We start from the raw sequence: 8,274 nt of genomic DNA, 5'->3' as shown, positions 1-8,274 counted from the left end.
ATCAGTATAAAGAATTTTACTTAGTGGTTTTTAAAAACATATTTTTACTTTATTGTAATCATTTTTTCTTTATGTTTATTTACACACTACACAAATAAAATGTGTAAAAAGGTGATGTATGTGAAACAGTGGTGTGCTCTTATCCCCATCTATTTACACTTCCTTTCTCACAGGTAACCACTGTCATCTGTTGGCATATGTCCTACTTGTTCTTTATTCATTTACACACACACACACACACACACACACTCACACAGGTGTTTATTTGGTGGGTGTGGGTCTTTTCATAAATGGGATCCTGGACAATGTTGTGTTTCAAGAATTATCAAATTTCAAAGGACACACAAGAAGGACTGCAACCTGCCCATCATTCCAGTCCTTTCTTCTCAATACCCTCCAATCTCACTTGTATCACAGCCACTGCAAACATCTCGGAGGCAATGGGAGCTGAGCCATATTAAAGAGGTGCATCAGTAAGATCCTCCTGGGACAGCTGACCCCTGGTGCTCTTCTCTTGTGATTTTAGCATTACAAAACCAAACTGAGGAGAAACAGATGGAAGGGAGAGGAGAGCAAGGGAAACACGAAGAGCCCGTTGGGCCCCGAAGTCTCTGCGGCTTGGGGTTTAGATACAGTTCTCGCTAAGGCTTTCAACTAGCCAGAAGGATGGCGTTTGAAGCGTGTAAAATCTTGGAAAATGTGCAACTGAGCAAGGCCTAATCATCAGTGATTGGAAGAGAAATGTATAATAAGAGCCAACTGGGATTTAACTCAAAGGCATTTTGAAAGTTTGCTTCAGTGAGTAAGAATTGCAGCCTTTTGCCCCAAATTTCTCTGCAAATATTCTATAGGTATTTTTTAAGTCCCAGAGTCCTTAACTAATGTTATTTAAGGCAATTTTATGTATCTAATTGTGCAGATTGTTTTCTAACTTTTGACCAAGAAATGATCCTTAAATCCTCTTGTGTCTACTGATATTTCAAGGTAAGAGAATGCTCTGGAATACTTCCCATTTTCCAAATGTAATATTTTCCAAAATAAATGTTGGAGTAACTGCATGGTTAATACCATGTGAATATTTTAATTCACACAATAATATTCTGGAGTTTATTGAAGTTTGGCCTTTTTCCAGGAGGTCTGAAAGTCCAAACGTCGGCTGTTTCTTCTCACTGGGAGAAAAGGTGGAGGATGTGAATCACGATTGGTAAATTGGAGAGGAGGTCACAGGCTGAATGGCATTAAGTAGGAAAAAGTGCAGTGCAACCTTCCATGGGAGAAAAGCCAGTTGCACAAAGGGGAAGGACTGGTTACCATTAAAGGCTCCAAAATTAGGGCCTTGGAGGAGAATTGAACGGGAAAGTTAACAACCCCTTGTTTCTCTTCCTCTTCTAGAGGATGGAGCGGTTGTAATGAGATCCAGGTGCAAACCTCGGATATGAGAGACCCCTGTTTTTGTCAGTTTAGAAGCTCCCCAAACCTTCAGTGCTGTAGCTCATATGCCTCCCCTTCCAAGGAGCCTGCCCTGATGGGTAGCTTGCATTCATCAGATGATACCACACTGTCAAGATGATCTGTTTCTTTGTCCTTTTCCCCCATGGTCTGTAAGATTCTTGAGACCAGGATGTAAAAGGCATGCAATAATTACGTACTGAGTGTTGACTGAATGAGCTTCTCTGACTAGAAATAATTCTCCTCTCCTCTGGGCTCTCTTAGTGCTTTACACTCACCTCACTCATGTAATTTTATATACATTCTGCATTGTATTCTCATTCCTGTATATTTTAGCTCCATTATTAGAGTCATAATTATCCTACAAGAAAAATAAGATAATGCATATAAAGTATTTGTGCCACATCTGCTGAATAATGGTAGCTATGATTATTTGTGTAATGAGCTGACTGGAGGAGCATAAAATATATCTTATTTTTTAAAAACAAGCTTCATAAAATCACTTTGAAACAGACTTTTGTTTTGCAAGAGTCACTTGTTTTGCAAGAGTCACTTCTGTTTTTCTTTTAATGTTTATTTTTGAGAGACAGAGAGACAGAGAGAGAGAGAGAGAGCAAGTAGAGTAGGGGCAGAGAGAGGGAGACACAGAATCTGAAGCAGGCTATAGGCTCTGAGCTGCAAGCACAGAGCCTGATGGGGGCTCAAACTCAGAACTCACGAACTGCGAGATCATGACCTGAGCCTTAACCAACAGAGCCATGCAGGCACCCCACAAGAGTCACTTCTTAATTTTGCAATGACAAGAGACTTACTGCCTCCGAAGAAGGAATTAGAGAATGTCTTAGTCTTGAAATAGCTGTTCTTTCTCATTCCTCTTGAATAGAAAGCTGAGACTGGGTTAAGTAGGAAAGTTGGTGCATCATTCATATTGTAATCTGTTGGGTTTTTTTTTTTTAACTTTATTTCCTTTGTGAGAGAGTGTGTGTGCACTTGAGCAAGGGAGGGGCAGAGAGAGAGGGAGAGAGAAAATCCCAAGCAGGCTCTGCACTGACAGGCTCTGTACTGGGTTTGATCCCACAAAATTTGAGATCATGACTTGAGTCAAAATCAAGAGTCAGATTCTCAATTGATTGAGCCACTCAGGTGCCCCCATATTGTAATCTGTTGTGATGGATGTAAATATTCTTTGGAGATGTGCTTCAAGGGATATCCTTCCTTCTGAATAATATAAATGGTCAATATAAATGATATCCCTAGAATAGTACAAGAAGGCAGCCCTAGGAAGAAGAGAGGAAAGGGTCCCTGACCCTTTCCTTTCTCTTTCAGGTTCAAGGCTTTTGGACCGTAAATGGATTGGGTGGTGCTCACTGAGATATGCTGGCAGGACAGAAGATGAAAAGCCCTACAGAAGCATTTGCCATAAGAAAGAGACTATCTTTGGAAAGCTGGGCCCAACAGAGCTTTTTGAGTGAGGATGCCATTGAGAAACAGTGACAGAACATGCTGAGTGAACTGAGGAGCTGAACCTTGAAGGCAAACCTTGGTGTCTCATGCAGCCAGGGCAGGATTTGGACCAGCAATAGTACTACCTCAGCAGTGGGCTGTGAAGGAGTTCCAGTACGGGTGAAATAGAACAAGGAATATTTGGATTGATTAGCTTACCAGTTTTCTCTCAACCTGGCTTTTGGAAGAAGTAATGATGGGAATGTTTTGGATCATGGGAATGTTTTGAATTCTTGAATAATTCATGAGAAAGTAATATTGGACTTTCTGCTAATGAAGAAACAGTGGGTAGAGTTAACAGGAGAAATTAAGGAGATGTGATTATATTTTAATTTTCCAATGGTAAAGTATCTTTCTCTTTATCATCATCAGTAAGATTTATACACTCAGAACATCTGCCACAAAGGTGGCACATAATGGGCAATCCATATGATCAAATGATCTCCAGAAGTCTAGTTTCTTAATAAAGTTGAGAATTCAGGTCTTTCTAGATTAAATCTGGAGAACCAAGAGTCCCAATGTGAAACAGTCTCCCAGGCCAACTTGAGACCAGACTTGAATTCCTGCAGGAACACTGTAATCAAAATACCTTTCTGGGCAGAGGCCCCTGGGTGGCTCAGTTGATTGAGCATCTGACTCTTGATTTTGGGTCAGGTCACGATCTCATGGTTCATGGATTCAAGCCCCAAATTGAGCTCTATGCTGACATTGCAGAGCCTTCTTGGGATTTTCTCTCCCTCTCTCTGCCCTCCCCTGCTCATTCTCTCTCCCTCTCTCTAAATAAAATTAATAAACATGAAAAAAATTTTTAAATATCAGCTTAGGTCAGAAACACTGAGGTGAATCTGGAACTCTCTTCCTCTCTGTATTTCACCTATTGCTTTTTCTAAGGGTCCAAGGAGTTGAGATTGATGTCTTACTTCTACTTCAAGTTGCTCAACACATATTAAATAATGACTAACCAGTTTGCTGCCTGAGTGCAAAGGTTTGATATTGAAAGGACTAGAGTAGCTCATTATCAGTTGATTCCACACATGAGATCAGACTAACAATTCAAAGAAACTAGTTCCTTGTGATTTTGTGTATGTGCATGATTTTTATGGTTAAAAAAAACCTAAACGTACCATTTCAGAAGAAAACATTCCATTTATACTTTTTATAACTGGACAAAACTTCTCTTCTAGGCCCAGTGTGATAGTCAAAATCTTAGGCTTTGGGTCAGTCAGCACTAGGTTTGAATCATGTTTTTACAACATGGGTGATCTTCAGCAACTCAACTTCTAAAGAATGTTTCTGAGGTGTAAAAAGGGATTATAATTAAACATAGTTCATAAAATGAAATGAGAATTTATAGGTCAGGCACTGTGCCTGACACCAAATAAATATTAGCTATCACTATTTTTATTTCCTTTATCACCAAATTCCTCTCTGCTCCCTTCTTCTTCTTTCCTCATGTTCACACATGAACCCACTACAATCCGCTGCCCATGCTCCACACCATGGATATTGTTGTAAAGATCGTCAATAGCCTTCTCATTGCCAAGGCAATGAATACTTTTCATTGTTGCTTCTGCTTTCTCTGGAGTATTTGACATCACCAAATGCTTTCTTCTGTTTGGAATTTTCTCTTCTCTTGGTTTCCAAGGCAATCCATTCTCCTGATTTATTCTGATGAATCTCAACATCTCCCAACTTTCTTAGCTGGCTTCTTCCTCTGTTGGTCAGCCCTTTCATGTTACCATTCATAAATTTAATCCTTTAGCTGTTTCTCTTTTTCATCTCGTGCACTACTCCTTTGACTTCAGCTATGGTCTAGAATCTAATGATCCTAACTTACACTTACATTTGCAGTTCTTATCTGAATCTCCAGAACTGCATGTTTGACATGGTTTTTTCCCCCAAGTTTATTTATTTCCCTTAAGAGAGAGAGTGAGAGAGAGAGAGCAAATGAGCATGAGCAGGGGAGGGACTGAGAGAGAGAATTCCAAGCAGTCTGTAGTACCAGCTCAGAGCCTGATGTGGGGCTTGAACCCATGAATCAGGAAATGATGACCTGAGCTGAAACCAAAAGTCAGACACTCAACCCACTAAGCCACCCAAATGTCCCTGAATTTTTGACATCTTACTTGATGTCTGGATTTGCCTTGGGAACCACAACCTAGTATGTACAAAGTAGATGTGTCCTCTCTGACCCAAACCAGCTCCTTTTCCTAGAGTTCTTTTCCTGTTAGTGGTATTACACTTCCCCAGTCATTCAAGCAAGCTGACCTTATTCATGACTTCTCTTCTCCCACCCCACCCTATCCCAATATCTGGCCATTCTATTCATTCTACTCCTACACAGCTCTCAAATCTATGCTTTCTTCTCCATCTTCATTTCCACAACTTTGATTTAGGCCATCATTACCCCTTGCCCAAATAGTGCAGGAGCATTCTCAATTTTAGCTGCCATTTTGTGTTTCTAAAATACAAATACAATCATGTCACTTACCTGCTAAAGTTCTTTGCAGATTTCACCCTCAAAACTGGACAAAGGAGATTAAGGCTTCTAGACAAAGAGTAAGAGTAATTTGCTTTTTAAAAACGAGAGCAGATTCAAGGTCATCTCTATGGCAACCTTATACTCACTTGTATTCTAATATGTTTTCTTAAGTGGAAAGGAAAGAAATGGAGTTAGAACCAGCACCCTGGATTTCACATTCACCTGGGACGGCCCATGGGAACTGTTCATGTGAACAGCATTTACCATGTGTGTTGTGGAGTAAAAGGTTGAGAACTGCTGGCCTGTGTTTCAGTGATCACCAACTTCCAAGATTTCTTCCTCTGCTTTGATAGTCCATATGCTTGCTGAATTCCATGCTCAGGGATGATAGGGGCTTGCCAGTGACTCATGATAAATAAATTGCACAGGAGGCTAAAAACAGACACCAGCATGATTTAATAATCTTCATTGAGCAATGAAACTGTCAAATAGATTAGACTATTAGCATTATATTGAAGAATGCTTTTGCTCCTTGTTATTAACCTGCGCAGGAAGCCTAATTATAATCCTAATCATTGCTTTGTTAGCCTGGCTAAGAAATTCTATTACATCTTTTTCACAGTAAGGATGTGATGCTGGTGGAATGGAAATTGATAATGTCCTGTATCTAACTCCACAGTAGGAAGAACCATGTTATTAGATCTGGAAATAATTCAAAGTTTATCTCCAGAAAGGGAATTTCATCCCCAGGGCAATCCTGAGATGGGAAACATACACATTTGCTGCTCAGACTCTTATTCTCTGCTTTGCAACTGAACAATCTCTCTTGAAATTGCAATGTTTTCCTACCAATCAAGTTACAGTCAAATCCTATAGGTTTGGTAACTTTCCTATTGCTAGGTGATTCTTCATGTCTGCTTTTATTTATTGTCTTTGGAGTTTCAGTATCACATGGGTGGTTTATGTCACAGGTTTCCAACTTCTTGAACTTATTATAGACCTCAAGTTCCAACAACAACCAGTACTGACAACCAGAATTAATCTTTTAAGAAAGTGACTGAGAGTATCACAGAAGTGACAAATGAGTGGCTTCTTAAAGGATGGATAGGGGTTTTCCAGGCAAAGTCACTGGCATTTACAAATAGACAAAGAGGCTTACAAAAGCATGCTATGTTTTGGGAATGCTCAGAAATTTGATATGGTTGTTTTGATAAAGAGTACGAAGTGGTAAGAGAGGAAACAAGTCAAACAGGTCAGGGTCAGACTGGAGATCTTGTGTCCCATGATAGATCGTGGGTATTCAGCATGGCCTTTATTAGTAAAATGTGGATCCCAGTCTAAGCTCTAATGCCCACCCCAACCCCAGTTAGAAGAAAAACCATTCCTTTCCTTTTGCTTTTACACAGTGAACAGGGTAAGTGAACATGTTAATGTTTAGATAAGGTTTTTGGGAGGAAGGAGAGTTTGTTTCATCCTCTATGGTAGAAGCAAGCTTACCACAGAATGAGCACTGAGCATATGGCCTGGACATAGGAGGCACTCAACAAAATGCTAGTTGAAGGAACAGTTGGATGAATGGATGAATGGGTGCATAAATGGCAGAGGCTTTTGGTTTCCAAAGCTGTAGACTTGCTAGTTGGTACTTCAATAAATATATAAACCAAAGGCAGCTATAATTAGAGGCCAAACAAGTCACAATCAGGAATGGATGGTGGTGGCAGCAGCATTCAATCCTGTATTACCTCACTGCTGCCTTGGCTGTTTCCTCTTGGGCTCCCAGGGGCCATTAGGCTTGGTCGTGCTAGCTGGCATTTACAAACAGATGCATCTCACATAGCCCACATTCATACTGCACTAAACCGACCACACTATTTAATTTCATCTTAACTTCACCTCTGCTTTCTAAACTCGCTCCTTTCCTAAAGAAAGGGCTTATATCCTTTCTCTCTTGGCTATCAATGGTTCTTCATTACAATAATCCACATTAAAAATCCTAAACTGTTTACAAGTGCAATTGCTCCTGGACCTTTTGATACAGATTTGCTGCTAAAGTTTCACAATAGTAAATTTAAAAAGTCCTATTTCTCTACCCCTTTTTTATTGGAGAGAAAGTCAGTCCCTTTGTGTAAAAGGAATCAAGCCCCAGAGAAAAAAAACTGCTTTGTTTTGTTTTGTTTTGTTTTGTTTTATAAAAGACAGAAAATAAACATCTCATTTTACGGGGCCATTGACAGAACAATCTCTTCCACCTCTTCCAAGCTATTTTGTTGCAGCACGTAGTAAGCACTCCTAGTACATGTTCACACTAAATTCCAGTTCAACAGGGACTCAAGTAAACAGAAAGAGGGGCGCCTGGGTTGCTCAGTTGGTTAAGTGTTCGACTTCAGCTCAGGTCATGATCTCATGGTTTGTGAGTTTGAGCCCCGCATCAGGCTCTGTGCTGACAGCTTCGGATTCTGTGTCTCCCTCTGTCTCTTTGCCCCTGCACCACCTCGACTCTGTCTCTTTCTCTCTCAAAAATAAATAAACATTAAAAAATTTAAAAACAAATAAACAAACAGAAAGATCAAATATTTGAAACTTCATCTGCAGATTAGTTTTGTGGTTAGTAGACAAAAGTGACAGTCAGCAGGAAGTCTTTCTGAAGCATCTTTTACGGAATGCTGCAGAATCAGTCCATACTCAATTCTACTAAACCCATCAGGCTTTTACTGATCACTTGCTGCATACAGGACATGATCTTAGGCATTGGTAGGGAAGGAGTACAAAGAACAAGATGGCAGGATTAGGGCACTCTGTGGCTAACATTCTATTGGAGGAGAAACTGCTATGTAGTCAGT

The 8,274-nt window shown here is 40.1% G+C and overlaps 1 long non-coding RNA gene across 1 annotated transcript; it reads right to left on the bottom strand.

The window, feature by feature from the left end:
• Positions 1-1,058: 1,058 nt before the first annotated feature.
• On the bottom strand, positions 1,059-5,502 carry LOC115271859. Its single transcript, XR_003900122.1, has 2 exons — positions 5,444-5,502; positions 1,059-1,169 (listed from the first exon to the last, which is right to left on the bottom strand). It is a non-coding gene; the product is annotated as an uncharacterized LOC115271859 (long non-coding RNA).
• Between the last annotated feature and the right edge of the window lie 2,772 nt (positions 5,503-8,274).

Source organism: Suricata suricatta, chromosome 11, assembly GCF_006229205.1.
Source record: "Suricata suricatta isolate VVHF042 chromosome 11, meerkat_22Aug2017_6uvM2_HiC, whole genome shotgun sequence".
Classification (NCBI taxonomy): Eukaryota; Metazoa; Chordata; class Mammalia; order Carnivora; family Herpestidae; genus Suricata; species Suricata suricatta.
Note: the sequence above shows the minus strand (reverse complement) of the source record. Positions and strands in the feature narration are given on the sequence as shown.